The 15,000-nt window shown below is 35.1% G+C and overlaps 16 non-coding genes across 16 annotated transcripts; all 16 read left to right on the forward strand.

The window, feature by feature from the left end:
- Window positions 1–151: 151 nt before the first annotated feature.
- Window positions 152–258, forward strand: LOC148514371 (U6 spliceosomal RNA). The gene has a single exon (XR_015879872.1). It is a non-coding gene; the product is annotated as a U6 spliceosomal RNA (small nuclear RNA).
- A 1,531-nt stretch (window positions 259–1,789) lies between these two features.
- LOC148514372 (U6 spliceosomal RNA) lies at window positions 1,790–1,896 on the forward strand. The gene has a single exon (XR_015879873.1). It is a non-coding gene; the product is annotated as a U6 spliceosomal RNA (small nuclear RNA).
- A 522-nt stretch (window positions 1,897–2,418) lies between these two features.
- On the forward strand, window positions 2,419–2,525 carry LOC148514373 (U6 spliceosomal RNA). Its single transcript, XR_015879874.1, has one exon. It is a non-coding gene; the product is annotated as a U6 spliceosomal RNA (small nuclear RNA).
- A 522-nt stretch (window positions 2,526–3,047) lies between these two features.
- LOC148514374 (U6 spliceosomal RNA) lies at window positions 3,048–3,154 on the forward strand. The gene has a single exon (XR_015879875.1). It is a non-coding gene; the product is annotated as a U6 spliceosomal RNA (small nuclear RNA).
- Window positions 3,155–4,685: 1,531 nt separating this feature from the next.
- Window positions 4,686–4,792, forward strand: LOC148514375 (U6 spliceosomal RNA). Its single transcript, XR_015879876.1, has one exon. It is a non-coding gene; the product is annotated as a U6 spliceosomal RNA (small nuclear RNA).
- A 522-nt stretch (window positions 4,793–5,314) lies between these two features.
- On the forward strand, window positions 5,315–5,421 carry LOC148514376 (U6 spliceosomal RNA). Its single transcript, XR_015879877.1, has one exon. It is a non-coding gene; the product is annotated as a U6 spliceosomal RNA (small nuclear RNA).
- A 522-nt stretch (window positions 5,422–5,943) lies between these two features.
- LOC148514377 (U6 spliceosomal RNA) lies at window positions 5,944–6,050 on the forward strand. The gene has a single exon (XR_015879878.1). It is a non-coding gene; the product is annotated as a U6 spliceosomal RNA (small nuclear RNA).
- A 1,531-nt stretch (window positions 6,051–7,581) lies between these two features.
- LOC148514378 (U6 spliceosomal RNA) lies at window positions 7,582–7,688 on the forward strand. The gene has a single exon (XR_015879879.1). It is a non-coding gene; the product is annotated as a U6 spliceosomal RNA (small nuclear RNA).
- A 522-nt stretch (window positions 7,689–8,210) lies between these two features.
- On the forward strand, window positions 8,211–8,317 carry LOC148514379 (U6 spliceosomal RNA). Its single transcript, XR_015879880.1, has one exon. It is a non-coding gene; the product is annotated as a U6 spliceosomal RNA (small nuclear RNA).
- A 522-nt stretch (window positions 8,318–8,839) lies between these two features.
- On the forward strand, window positions 8,840–8,946 carry LOC148514380 (U6 spliceosomal RNA). Its single transcript, XR_015879881.1, has one exon. It is a non-coding gene; the product is annotated as a U6 spliceosomal RNA (small nuclear RNA).
- A 1,531-nt stretch (window positions 8,947–10,477) lies between these two features.
- Window positions 10,478–10,584, forward strand: LOC148514381 (U6 spliceosomal RNA). Its single transcript, XR_015879883.1, has one exon. It is a non-coding gene; the product is annotated as a U6 spliceosomal RNA (small nuclear RNA).
- A 522-nt stretch (window positions 10,585–11,106) lies between these two features.
- On the forward strand, window positions 11,107–11,213 carry LOC148514382 (U6 spliceosomal RNA). The gene has a single exon (XR_015879884.1). It is a non-coding gene; the product is annotated as a U6 spliceosomal RNA (small nuclear RNA).
- A 522-nt stretch (window positions 11,214–11,735) lies between these two features.
- Window positions 11,736–11,842, forward strand: LOC148514383 (U6 spliceosomal RNA). The gene has a single exon (XR_015879885.1). It is a non-coding gene; the product is annotated as a U6 spliceosomal RNA (small nuclear RNA).
- A 1,531-nt stretch (window positions 11,843–13,373) lies between these two features.
- LOC148514384 (U6 spliceosomal RNA) lies at window positions 13,374–13,480 on the forward strand. The gene has a single exon (XR_015879618.1). It is a non-coding gene; the product is annotated as a U6 spliceosomal RNA (small nuclear RNA).
- Window positions 13,481–14,002: 522 nt separating this feature from the next.
- Window positions 14,003–14,109, forward strand: LOC148514385 (U6 spliceosomal RNA). Its single transcript, XR_015879886.1, has one exon. It is a non-coding gene; the product is annotated as a U6 spliceosomal RNA (small nuclear RNA).
- A 522-nt stretch (window positions 14,110–14,631) lies between these two features.
- LOC148514386 (U6 spliceosomal RNA) lies at window positions 14,632–14,738 on the forward strand. The gene has a single exon (XR_015879887.1). It is a non-coding gene; the product is annotated as a U6 spliceosomal RNA (small nuclear RNA).
- Window positions 14,739–15,000: the final 262 nt, after the last annotated feature.

Raw genomic sequence — 15,000 nt, forward strand, 5'->3', positions numbered from 1 at the left:
GAATTTTTTTGCCAGTTAGCAGCTCTATCTTGTTAATGTTCTCCAGTTTATAAAACCCTATTTAAATTTTACTTCCAACTTTCACTCTCCCTAAGATCAATCTTGAGGCACATGGTGGGGTATATAACTCTTAGGACTTTGCTTTTGGAATGTGCTTGCTTCGGCAGCACATATACTAAAATTGGAACGATACAGAGAAGATTAGCATGGCCCCTGCGCAAGGATGACACGCAAATTCGTGAAGCGTTCCATATTTTAGGTATATAGCTCTGGACAAATTAATTCTTTTCCACTTAATGATACCTGCAGATAAAAAGGTAAGAAGTTTTGCAAGCAAAGAACAAATCGACCAACTCTTGTATGATGTCATCAGTTAGACATGACTTATCATTGTGTGAATTGTGCAGACTGCCTCAGTTATATTTAAACTTAGAAAATTATTTAGCCACCTTCAATTCTTATTGAACTTGCAGGGGTGTATCTATTGGTCGAAGCGGAAACGTAAGGGACAGGTGCCCCCTCCAAGTCACTCCAGGCCTGAAGGCATGAATATGCACTGCTGCACCCAATAGGTTCTGCTTGGTACAGTGGAAAAATCTATCTTTCTTTATCCAATACCTATTCATAACTCTAGACAATTGTACAGTACAAAACCACAATCTCCAGCAAATCAAATCTGCTATTATATAATTATTGAAGCCCATGGTGCATGCTGCAATCACCTAATTTGCTTAATGCATGAGATTTAAGACCCTTTCCACAAAGAACAAATGCCTAGCTTCTCCCCCTACACATAATGTTCTATCAAGAAACTCCCCAAGCACCCATGAATATACTAGACTTCTAAAAATTCTTTTTTTAACTCTGTTCCACAAAAATAAGAACTGAACACATAATGTATTAGATGTCAAACCAAGGAGCCATTCACAACACATAAGCACCTCTAACAGAATGTACAAATATAAAAATAAAATGTTAGGGCTAGTTTAAATCATATACCAATACAATTAGGGAGACCAAGTTGTGGCTTCAAAATATATATATATTATTAATTTATAATACTTACCATATGCTATTCATCTGTATTTTTTACTTTTATTGTTAATTGAGCCAAAAGATAGTGCACACAATACTTAATTTACAATCTTAAAGTTTAGCAGTTACATAATTTGCATATATCCAAATTTGTTTAGCAACAAATACATTTTAAGTGTAAACTATGTCATTTTTTACCTTTTTGCCCACTTATTTGACATTAACCGATTACATAAATGGTGATTAGCATATGATTAGTATTATAAACTAAAAACATTTAGAAGTAAAATTCTTTAGTCTCCCTAAACTAAATGCTATAAACTATAAAGTTATAAAAAAGAATGGTTATTTAATGGGCAGTAAATGTTTTTTTGGCTGGAGATTTTGCTGATGTCTGGAAACCTGGCTGCTTAGATGCACAGGGGTGCCTGGCAAAGAGCACCCATTTTTGTCAAGTGCCATCCTAGCCAAAGAATGCAAAGAAGCAATTTTAGTCTAGTACAGTCTATGGTTTTGAAGAAATGAACCTCCACATGCCAATTTTCATAATTTGTTTCACTGTGGTATGTATGGAAATCGATGGCTATTTCTTAATGGGATATTGAATTTTTTTGCCAGTTAGCAGCTCTATCTTGTTAATGTTCTCCAGTTTATAATACCCTATTTAAATTTTACTTCCAACTTTCCCTCTCCCTAAGATCAATCTTGAGGCACATGGTGGGGTATATAACTCTTAGGACTTTGCTTTTGGAATGTGCTTGCTTCGGCAGCACATATACTAAAATTGGAACGATACAGAGAAGATTAGCATGGCCCCTGCGCAAGGATGACACGCAAATTCGTGAAGCGTTCCATATTTTAGGTATATAGCTCTGGACAAATTAATTCGATTCCACTTAAGATACCTGCAGATAAAAAGTCAAGAAATTTTGCAAGCAAAGAACAAATCGACCAACTTTTTTATGACAAAATCAGTTCGACATGACATATCATTTTCAAATTCAATTCTTGTCTAAATTGTGCAGGTTGTCTCAGTACTTCTATTAAGTCTTAGAAAACTATTTTGCCATTTTCCATTCCTACTTCACTTGTTCTGTACTTAGGACCAATTTTAATCTTGTACAGCCTATGGTTCCAAAAGAAATGAACCTCCACATGCTAATTTGCATAATTTATTTGACTGTGGTACGTATAGAAATTGGTGGCCTTTCCTTAATGGGATATTGAATTTTTTGCCAGTAAGTAGCTCTATCTTGTTTATTGTAAAGTGTTCTCCAGTCTTTGAAACCCCATCTGAATTTAACTTCCATCTTTTACTCTCCCTAAGATCAATCTTGAGGCACATGGTGGGGTATATATATCTTAGGACTTTGCTTTTGGAATGTGCTTGCTTCGGCAGCACATATACTAAAATTGGAACGATACAGAGAAGATTAGCATGGCCCCTGCGCAAGGATGACACGCAAATTCGTGAAGCGTTCCATATTTTAGGTATATAGCTCTGGACAAATTAATTCGATTCCACTTAAGATACCTGCAGATAAAAAGTCAAGAAATTTTGCAAGCAAAGAACAAATCGACCAACTTTTTTATGACAAAATCAGTTCGACATGACATATCATTTTCAAATTCAATTCTTGTCTAAATTGTGCAGGTTGTCTCAGTACTTCTATTAAGTCTTAGAAAACTATTTTAACATTTTCCATTCCTACTTCACTTGTTCTGTACTTAGGAGCAATTTTAATCTTGTACAGCCTATGGTTCCAAAAGAAATGAACCTCCACATGCTAATTTGCATAATTTATTTGACTGTGGTACGTATAGAAATTGGTGGCCTTTCCTTAATGGGATATTGAATTTTTTGCCAGTAAGTAGCTCTATCTTGTTTATTGTAAAGTGTTCTCCAGTCTTTGAAACCCCATCTGAATTTAACTTCCATCTTTTACTCTCCCTAAGATCAATCTTGAGGCACATGGTGGGGTATATATATCTTAGGACTTTGCTTTTGGAATGTGCTTGCTTCGGCAGCACATATACTAAAATTGGAACGATACAGAGAAGATTAGCATGGCCCCTGCGCAAGGATGACACGCAAATTCGTGAAGCGTTCCATATTTTAGGTATATAGCTCTGGACAAATTAATTCTTTTCCACTTAATGATACCTGCAGATAAAAAGGTAAGAAATTTTGCAAGCAAAGAACAAATCGACCAACTCTTGTATGATGTCATCAGTTAGACATGACTTATCATTGTGTGAATTGTGCAGACTGCCTCAGTTATATTTAAACTTAGAAAATTATTTAGCCACCTTCAATTCTTATTGAACTTGCAGGGGTGTATCTATTGGTCGAAGCGGAAACGTAAGGGACAGGTGCCCCCTCCAAGTCACTCCAGGCCTGAAGGCATGAATATGCACTGCTGCACCCAATAGGTTCTGCTTGGTACAGTGGAAAAATCTATCTTTCTTTATCCAATACCTATTCATAACTCTAGACAATTGTACAGTACAAAACCACAATCTCCAGCAAATCAAATCTGCTATTATATAATTATTGAAGCCCATGGTGCATGCTGCAATCACCTAATTTGCTTAATGCATGAGATTTAAGACCCTTTCCACAAAGAACAAATGCCTAGCTTCTCCCCCTACACATAATGTTCTATCAAGAAACTCCCCAAGCACCCATGAATATACTAGACTTCTAAAAATTCTTTTTTTAACTCTGTTCCACAAAAATAAGAACTGAACACATAATGTATTAGATGTCAAACCAAGGAGCCATTCACAACACATAAGCACCTCTAACAGAATGTACAAATATAAAAATAAAATGTTAGGGCTAGTTTAAATCATATACCAATACAATTAGGGAGACCAAGTTGTGGCTTCAAAATATATATATATTATTAATTTATAATACTTACCATATGCTATTCATCTGTATTTTTTACTTTTATTGTTAATTGAGCCAAAAGATAGTGCACACAATACTTAATTTACAATCTTAAAGTTTAGCAGTTACATAATTTGCATATATCCAAATTTGTTTAGCAACAAATACATTTTAAGTGTAAACTATGTCATTTTTTACCTTTTTGCCCACTTATTTGACATTAACCGATTACATAAATGGTGATTAGCATATGATTAGTATTATAAACTAAAAACATTTAGAAGTAAAATTCTTTAGTCTCCCTAAACTAAATGCTATAAACTATAAAGTTATAAAAAAGAATGGTTATTTAATGGGCAGTAAATGTTTTTTTGGCTGGAGATTTTGCTGATGTCTGGAAACCTGGCTGCTTAGATGCACAGGGGTGCCTGGCAAAGAGCACCCATTTTTGTCAAGTGCCATCCTAGCCAAAGAATGCAAAGAAGCAATTTTAGTCTAGTACAGTCTATGGTTTTGAAGAAATGAACCTCCACATGCCAATTTTCATAATTTGTTTCACTGTGGTATGTATGGAAATCGATGGCTATTTCTTAATGGGATATTGAATTTTTTTGCCAGTTAGCAGCTCTATCTTGTTAATGTTCTCCAGTTTATAATACCCTATTTAAATTTTACTTCCAACTTTCCCTCTCCCTAAGATCAATCTTGAGGCACATGGTGGGGTATATAACTCTTAGGACTTTGCTTTTGGAATGTGCTTGCTTCGGCAGCACATATACTAAAATTGGAACGATACAGAGAAGATTAGCATGGCCCCTGCGCAAGGATGACACGCAAATTCGTGAAGCGTTCCATATTTTAGGTATATAGCTCTGGACAAATTAATTCGATTCCACTTAAGATACCTGCAGATAAAAAGTCAAGAAATTTTGCAAGCAAAGAACAAATCGACCAACTTTTTTATGACAAAATCAGTTCGACATGACATATCATTTTCAAATTCAATTCTTGTCTAAATTGTGCAGGTTGTCTCAGTACTTCTATTAAGTCTTAGAAAACTATTTTGCCATTTTCCATTCCTACTTCACTTGTTCTGTACTTAGGACCAATTTTAATCTTGTACAGCCTATGGTTCCAAAAGAAATGAACCTCCACATGCTAATTTGCATAATTTATTTGACTGTGGTACGTATAGAAATTGGTGGCCTTTCCTTAATGGGATATTGAATTTTTTGCCAGTAAGTAGCTCTATCTTGTTTATTGTAAAGTGTTCTCCAGTCTTTGAAACCCCATCTGAATTTAACTTCCATCTTTTACTCTCCCTAAGATCAATCTTGAGGCACATGGTGGGGTATATATATCTTAGGACTTTGCTTTTGGAATGTGCTTGCTTCGGCAGCACATATACTAAAATTGGAACGATACAGAGAAGATTAGCATGGCCCCTGCGCAAGGATGACACGCAAATTCGTGAAGCGTTCCATATTTTAGGTATATAGCTCTGGACAAATTAATTCGATTCCACTTAAGATACCTGCAGATAAAAAGTCAAGAAATTTTGCAAGCAAAGAACAAATCGACCAACTTTTTTATGACAAAATCAGTTCGACATGACATATCATTTTCAAATTCAATTCTTGTCTAAATTGTGCAGGTTGTCTCAGTACTTCTATTAAGTCTTAGAAAACTATTTTAACATTTTCCATTCCTACTTCACTTGTTCTGTACTTAGGAGCAATTTTAATCTTGTACAGCCTATGGTTCCAAAAGAAATGAACCTCCACATGCTAATTTGCATAATTTATTTGACTGTGGTACGTATAGAAATTGGTGGCCTTTCCTTAATGGGATATTGAATTTTTTGCCAGTAAGTAGCTCTATCTTGTTTATTGTAAAGTGTTCTCCAGTCTTTGAAACCCCATCTGAATTTAACTTCCATCTTTTACTCTCCCTAAGATCAATCTTGAGGCACATGGTGGGGTATATATATCTTAGGACTTTGCTTTTGGAATGTGCTTGCTTCGGCAGCACATATACTAAAATTGGAACGATACAGAGAAGATTAGCATGGCCCCTGCGCAAGGATGACACGCAAATTCGTGAAGCGTTCCATATTTTAGGTATATAGCTCTGGACAAATTAATTCTTTTCCACTTAATGATACCTGCAGATAAAAAGGTAAGAAATTTTGCAAGCAAAGAACAAATCGACCAACTCTTGTATGATGTCATCAGTTAGACATGACTTATCATTGTGTGAATTGTGCAGACTGCCTCAGTTATATTTAAACTTAGAAAATTATTTAGCCACCTTCAATTCTTATTGAACTTGCAGGGGTGTATCTATTGGTCGAAGCGGAAACGTAAGGGACAGGTGCCCCCTCCAAGTCACTCCAGGCCTGAAGGCATGAATATGCACTGCTGCACCCAATAGGTTCTGCTTGGTACAGTGGAAAAATCTATCTTTCTTTATCCAATACCTATTCATAACTCTAGACAATTGTACAGTACAAAACCACAATCTCCAGCAAATCAAATCTGCTATTATATAATTATTGAAGCCCATGGTGCATGCTGCAATCACCTAATTTGCTTAATGCATGAGATTTAAGACCCTTTCCACAAAGAACAAATGCCTAGCTTCTCCCCCTACACATAATGTTCTATCAAGAAACTCCCCAAGCACCCATGAATATACTAGACTTCTAAAAATTCTTTTTTTAACTCTGTTCCACAAAAATAAGAACTGAACACATAATGTATTAGATGTCAAACCAAGGAGCCATTCACAACACATAAGCACCTCTAACAGAATGTACAAATATAAAAATAAAATGTTAGGGCTAGTTTAAATCATATACCAATACAATTAGGGAGACCAAGTTGTGGCTTCAAAATATATATATATTATTAATTTATAATACTTACCATATGCTATTCATCTGTATTTTTTACTTTTATTGTTAATTGAGCCAAAAGATAGTGCACACAATACTTAATTTACAATCTTAAAGTTTAGCAGTTACATAATTTGCATATATCCAAATTTGTTTAGCAACAAATACATTTTAAGTGTAAACTATGTCATTTTTTACCTTTTTGCCCACTTATTTGACATTAACCGATTACATAAATGGTGATTAGCATATGATTAGTATTATAAACTAAAAACATTTAGAAGTAAAATTCTTTAGTCTCCCTAAACTAAATGCTATAAACTATAAAGTTATAAAAAAGAATGGTTATTTAATGGGCAGTAAATGTTTTTTTGGCTGGAGATTTTGCTGATGTCTGGAAACCTGGCTGCTTAGATGCACAGGGGTGCCTGGCAAAGAGCACCCATTTTTGTCAAGTGCCATCCTAGCCAAAGAATGCAAAGAAGCAATTTTAGTCTAGTACAGTCTATGGTTTTGAAGAAATGAACCTCCACATGCCAATTTTCATAATTTGTTTCACTGTGGTATGTATGGAAATCGATGGCTATTTCTTAATGGGATATTGAATTTTTTTGCCAGTTAGCAGCTCTATCTTGTTAATGTTCTCCAGTTTATAATACCCTATTTAAATTTTACTTCCAACTTTCCCTCTCCCTAAGATCAATCTTGAGGCACATGGTGGGGTATATAACTCTTAGGACTTTGCTTTTGGAATGTGCTTGCTTCGGCAGCACATATACTAAAATTGGAACGATACAGAGAAGATTAGCATGGCCCCTGCGCAAGGATGACACGCAAATTCGTGAAGCGTTCCATATTTTAGGTATATAGCTCTGGACAAATTAATTCGATTCCACTTAAGATACCTGCAGATAAAAAGTCAAGAAATTTTGCAAGCAAAGAACAAATCGACCAACTTTTTTATGACAAAATCAGTTCGACATGACATATCATTTTCAAATTCAATTCTTGTCTAAATTGTGCAGGTTGTCTCAGTACTTCTATTAAGTCTTAGAAAACTATTTTGCCATTTTCCATTCCTACTTCACTTGTTCTGTACTTAGGACCAATTTTAATCTTGTACAGCCTATGGTTCCAAAAGAAATGAACCTCCACATGCTAATTTGCATAATTTATTTGACTGTGGTACGTATAGAAATTGGTGGCCTTTCCTTAATGGGATATTGAATTTTTTGCCAGTAAGTAGCTCTATCTTGTTTATTGTAAAGTGTTCTCCAGTCTTTGAAACCCCATCTGAATTTAACTTCCATCTTTTACTCTCCCTAAGATCAATCTTGAGGCACATGGTGGGGTATATATATCTTAGGACTTTGCTTTTGGAATGTGCTTGCTTCGGCAGCACATATACTAAAATTGGAACGATACAGAGAAGATTAGCATGGCCCCTGCGCAAGGATGACACGCAAATTCGTGAAGCGTTCCATATTTTAGGTATATAGCTCTGGACAAATTAATTCGATTCCACTTAAGATACCTGCAGATAAAAAGTCAAGAAATTTTGCAAGCAAAGAACAAATCGACCAACTTTTTTATGACAAAATCAGTTCGACATGACATATCATTTTCAAATTCAATTCTTGTCTAAATTGTGCAGGTTGTCTCAGTACTTCTATTAAGTCTTAGAAAACTATTTTAACATTTTCCATTCCTACTTCACTTGTTCTGTACTTAGGAGCAATTTTAATCTTGTACAGCCTATGGTTCCAAAAGAAATGAACCTCCACATGCTAATTTGCATAATTTATTTGACTGTGGTACGTATAGAAATTGGTGGCCTTTCCTTAATGGGATATTGAATTTTTTGCCAGTAAGTAGCTCTATCTTGTTTATTGTAAAGTGTTCTCCAGTCTTTGAAACCCCATCTGAATTTAACTTCCATCTTTTACTCTCCCTAAGATCAATCTTGAGGCACATGGTGGGGTATATATATCTTAGGACTTTGCTTTTGGAATGTGCTTGCTTCGGCAGCACATATACTAAAATTGGAACGATACAGAGAAGATTAGCATGGCCCCTGCGCAAGGATGACACGCAAATTCGTGAAGCGTTCCATATTTTAGGTATATAGCTCTGGACAAATTAATTCTTTTCCACTTAATGATACCTGCAGATAAAAAGGTAAGAAATTTTGCAAGCAAAGAACAAATCGACCAACTCTTGTATGATGTCATCAGTTAGACATGACTTATCATTGTGTGAATTGTGCAGACTGCCTCAGTTATATTTAAACTTAGAAAATTATTTAGCCACCTTCAATTCTTATTGAACTTGCAGGGGTGTATCTATTGGTCGAAGCGGAAACGTAAGGGACAGGTGCCCCCTCCAAGTCACTCCAGGCCTGAAGGCATGAATATGCACTGCTGCACCCAATAGGTTCTGCTTGGTACAGTGGAAAAATCTATCTTTCTTTATCCAATACCTATTCATAACTCTAGACAATTGTACAGTACAAAACCACAATCTCCAGCAAATCAAATCTGCTATTATATAATTATTGAAGCCCATGGTGCATGCTGCAATCACCTAATTTGCTTAATGCATGAGATTTAAGACCCTTTCCACAAAGAACAAATGCCTAGCTTCTCCCCCTACACATAATGTTCTATCAAGAAACTCCCCAAGCACCCATGAATATACTAGACTTCTAAAAATTCTTTTTTTAACTCTGTTCCACAAAAATAAGAACTGAACACATAATGTATTAGATGTCAAACCAAGGAGCCATTCACAACACATAAGCACCTCTAACAGAATGTACAAATATAAAAATAAAATGTTAGGGCTAGTTTAAATCATATACCAATACAATTAGGGAGACCAAGTTGTGGCTTCAAAATATATATATATTATTAATTTATAATACTTACCATATGCTATTCATCTGTATTTTTTACTTTTATTGTTAATTGAGCCAAAAGATAGTGCACACAATACTTAATTTACAATCTTAAAGTTTAGCAGTTACATAATTTGCATATATCCAAATTTGTTTAGCAACAAATACATTTTAAGTGTAAACTATGTCATTTTTTACCTTTTTGCCCACTTATTTGACATTAACCGATTACATAAATGGTGATTAGCATATGATTAGTATTATAAACTAAAAACATTTAGAAGTAAAATTCTTTAGTCTCCCTAAACTAAATGCTATAAACTATAAAGTTATAAAAAAGAATGGTTATTTAATGGGCAGTAAATGTTTTTTTGGCTGGAGATTTTGCTGATGTCTGGAAACCTGGCTGCTTAGATGCACAGGGGTGCCTGGCAAAGAGCACCCATTTTTGTCAAGTGCCATCCTAGCCAAAGAATGCAAAGAAGCAATTTTAGTCTAGTACAGTCTATGGTTTTGAAGAAATGAACCTCCACATGCCAATTTTCATAATTTGTTTCACTGTGGTATGTATGGAAATCGATGGCTATTTCTTAATGGGATATTGAATTTTTTTGCCAGTTAGCAGCTCTATCTTGTTAATGTTCTCCAGTTTATAATACCCTATTTAAATTTTACTTCCAACTTTCCCTCTCCCTAAGATCAATCTTGAGGCACATGGTGGGGTATATAACTCTTAGGACTTTGCTTTTGGAATGTGCTTGCTTCGGCAGCACATATACTAAAATTGGAACGATACAGAGAAGATTAGCATGGCCCCTGCGCAAGGATGACACGCAAATTCGTGAAGCGTTCCATATTTTAGGTATATAGCTCTGGACAAATTAATTCGATTCCACTTAAGATACCTGCAGATAAAAAGTCAAGAAATTTTGCAAGCAAAGAACAAATCGACCAACTTTTTTATGACAAAATCAGTTCGACATGACATATCATTTTCAAATTCAATTCTTGTCTAAATTGTGCAGGTTGTCTCAGTACTTCTATTAAGTCTTAGAAAACTATTTTGCCATTTTCCATTCCTACTTCACTTGTTCTGTACTTAGGACCAATTTTAATCTTGTACAGCCTATGGTTCCAAAAGAAATGAACCTCCACATGCTAATTTGCATAATTTATTTGACTGTGGTACGTATAGAAATTGGTGGCCTTTCCTTAATGGGATATTGAATTTTTTGCCAGTAAGTAGCTCTATCTTGTTTATTGTAAAGTGTTCTCCAGTCTTTGAAACCCCATCTGAATTTAACTTCCATCTTTTACTCTCCCTAAGATCAATCTTGAGGCACATGGTGGGGTATATATATCTTAGGACTTTGCTTTTGGAATGTGCTTGCTTCGGCAGCACATATACTAAAATTGGAACGATACAGAGAAGATTAGCATGGCCCCTGCGCAAGGATGACACGCAAATTCGTGAAGCGTTCCATATTTTAGGTATATAGCTCTGGACAAATTAATTCGATTCCACTTAAGATACCTGCAGATAAAAAGTCAAGAAATTTTGCAAGCAAAGAACAAATCGACCAACTTTTTTATGACAAAATCAGTTCGACATGACATATCATTTTCAAATTCAATTCTTGTCTAAATTGTGCAGGTTGTCTCAGTACTTCTATTAAGTCTTAGAAAACTATTTTAACATTTTCCATTCCTACTTCACTTGTTCTGTACTTAGGAGCAATTTTAATCTTGTACAGCCTATGGTTCCAAAAGAAATGAACCTCCACATGCTAATTTGCATAATTTATTTGACTGTGGTACGTATAGAAATTGGTGGCCTTTCCTTAATGGGATATTGAATTTTTTGCCAGTAAGTAGCTCTATCTTGTTTATTGTAAAGTGTTCTCCAGTCTTTGAAACCCCATCTGAATTTAACTTCCATCTTTTACTCTCCCTAAGATCAATCTTGAGGCACATGGTGGGGTATATATATCTTAGGACTTTGCTTTTGGAATGTGCTTGCTTCGGCAGCACATATACTAAAATTGGAACGATACAGAGAAGATTAGCATGGCCCCTGCGCAAGGATGACACGCAAATTCGTGAAGCGTTCCATATTTTAGGTATATAGCTCTGGACAAATTAATTCTTTTCCACTTAATGATACCTGCAGATAAAAAGGTAAGAAATTTTGCAAGCAAAGAACAAATCGACCAACTCTTGTATGATGTCATCAGTTAGACATGACTTATCATTGTGTGAATTGTGCAGACTGCCTCAGTTATATTTAAACTTAGAAAATTATTTAGCCACCTTCAATTCTTATTGAACTTGCAGGGGTGTATCTATTGGTCGAAGCGGAAACGTAAGGGACAGGTGCCCCCTCCAAGTCACTCCAGGCCTGAAGGCATGAATATGCACTGCTGCACCCAATAGGTTCTGCTTGGTACAGTGGAAAAATCTATCTTTCTTTATCCAATACCTATTCATAACTCTAGACAATTGTACAGTACAAAACCACAATCTCCAGCAAATCAAATCTGCTATTATATAATTATTGAAGCCCATGGTGCATGCTGCAATCACCTAATTTGCTTAATGCATGAGATTTAAGACCCTTTCCACAAAGAACAAATGCCTAGCTTCTCCCCCTACACATAATGTTCTATCAAGAAACTCCCCAAGCACCCATGAATATACTAGACTTCTAAAAATTCTTTTTTTAACTCTGTTCCACAAAAATAAGAACTGAACACATAATGTATTAGATGTCAAACCAAGGAGCCATTCACAACACATAAGCACCTCTAACAGAATGTACAAATATAAAAATAAAATGTTAGGGCTAGTTTAAATCATATACCAATACAATTAGGGAGACCAAGTTGTGGCTTCAAAATATATATATATTATTAATTTATAATACTTACCATATGCTATTCATCTGTATTTTTTACTTTTATTGTTAATTGAGCCAAAAGATAGTGCACACAATACTTAATTTACAATCTTAAAGTTTAGCAGTTACATAATTTGCATATATCCAAATTTGTTTAGCAACAAATACATTTTAAGTGTAAACTATGTCATTTTTTACCTTTTTGCCCACTTATTTGACATTAACCGATTACATAAATGGTGATTAGCATATGATTAGTATTATAAACTAAAAACATTTAGAAGTAAAATTCTTTAGTCTCCCTAAACTAAATGCTATAAACTATAAAGTTATAAAAAAGAATGGTTATTTAATGGGCAGTAAATGTTTTTTTGGCTGGAGATTTTGCTGATGTCTGGAAACCTGGCTGCTTAGATGCACAGGGGTGCCTGGCAAAGAGCACCCATTTTTGTCAAGTGCCATCCTAGCCAAAGAATGCAAAGAAGCAATTTTAGTCTAGTACAGTCTATGGTTTTGAAGAAATGAACCTCTACATGCCAATTTTCATAATTTGTTTCACTGTGGTATGTATGGAAATCGATGGCTATTTCTTAATGGGATATTGAATTTTTTTGCCAGTTAGCAGCTCTATCTTGTTAATGTTCTCCAGTTTATAAAACCCTATTTAAATTTTACTTCCAACTTTCCCTCTCCCTAAGATCAATCTTGAGGCACATGGTGGGGTATATAACTCTTAGGACTTTGCTTTTGGAATGTGCTTGCTTCGGCAGCACATATACTAAAATTGGAACGATACAGAAAAGATTAGCATGGCCCCTGCGCAAGGATGACACGCAAATTCGTGAAGCGTTCCATATTTTAGGTATATAGCTCTGGACAAATTAATTCGATTCCACTTTAGATACCTGCAGATAAAAAGTCAAGAAATTTTGCAAGCAAAGAACAAATCGACCAACTTTTTTATGACAAAATCAGTTCGACATGACATATCATTTTCAAATTCAATTCTTGTCTAAATTGTGCAGGTTGTCTCAGTACTTCTATTAAGTCTTAGAAAACTATTTTGCCATTTTCCATTCCTACTTCACTTGTTCTGTACTTAGGACCAATTTTAATCTTGTACAGCCTATGGTTCCAAAAGAAATGAACCTCCACATGCTAATTTGCATAATTTATTTGACTGTGGTACGTATAGAAATTGGTGGCCTTTCCTTAATGGGATATTGAATTTTTTGCCAGTAAGTAGCTCTATCTTGTTTATTGTAAAGTGTTCTCCAGTCTTTGAAACCCCATCTGAATTTAACTTCCATCTTTTACTCTCCCTAAGATCAATCTTGAGGCACATGGTGGGGTATATATATCTTAGGACTTTGCTTTTGGAATGTGCTTGCTTCGGCAGCACATATACTAAAATTGGAACGATACAGAGAAGATTAGCATGGCCCCTGCGCAAGGATGACACGCAAATTCGTGAAGCGTTCCATATTTTAGGTATATAGCTCTGGACAAATTAATTCGATTCCACTTAAGATACCTGCAGATAAAAAGTCAAGAAATTTTGCAAGCAAAGAACAAATCGACCAACTTTTTTATGACAAAATCAGTTCGACATGACATATCATTTTCAAATTCAATTCTTGTCTAAATTGTGCAGGTTGTCTCAGTACTTCTATTAAGTCTTAGAAAACTATTTTGCCATTTTCCATTCCTACTTCACTTGTTCTGTACTTAGGACCAATTTTAATCTTGTACAGCCTATGGTTCCAAAAGAAATGAACCTCCACATGCTAATTTGCATAATTTATTTGACTGTGGTACGTATAGAAATTGGTGGCCTTTCCTTAATGGGATATTGAATTTTTTGCCAGTAAGTAGCTCTATCTTGTTTATTGTAAAGTGTTCTCCAGTCTTTGAAACCCCATCTGAATTTAACTTCCATCTTTTACTCTCCCTAAGATCAATCTTGAGGCACATGGTGGGGTATATATATCTTAGGACTTTGCTTTTGGAATGTGCTTGCTTCGGCAGCACATATACTAAAATTGGAACGATACAGAGAAGATTAGCATGGCCCCTGCGCAAGGATGACACGCAAATTCGTGAAGCGTTCCATATTTTAGGTATATAGCTCTGGACAAATTAATTCGATTCCACTTAAGATACCTGCAGATAAAAAGTCAAGAAATTTTGCAAGCAAAGAACAAATCGACCAACTTTTTTATGACAAAATCAGTTCGACATGACATATCATTTTCAAATTCAATTCTTGTCTAAATTGTGCAGGTTGTCTCAGTACTTCTATTAAGTCTTAGAAAACTATTTTAACATTTTCCATTCCTACTTCACTTGTTCTGTACTTAGGAGCAATTTTAATCTTGTAC

The sequence above is a fragment of the Taudactylus pleione genome, unplaced genomic scaffold (assembly GCF_031769625.1).
Source record: "Taudactylus pleione unplaced genomic scaffold, aTauple2 ptg000262l, whole genome shotgun sequence".
NCBI classification, from domain to species: Eukaryota; Metazoa; Chordata; class Amphibia; order Anura; family Myobatrachidae; genus Taudactylus; species Taudactylus pleione.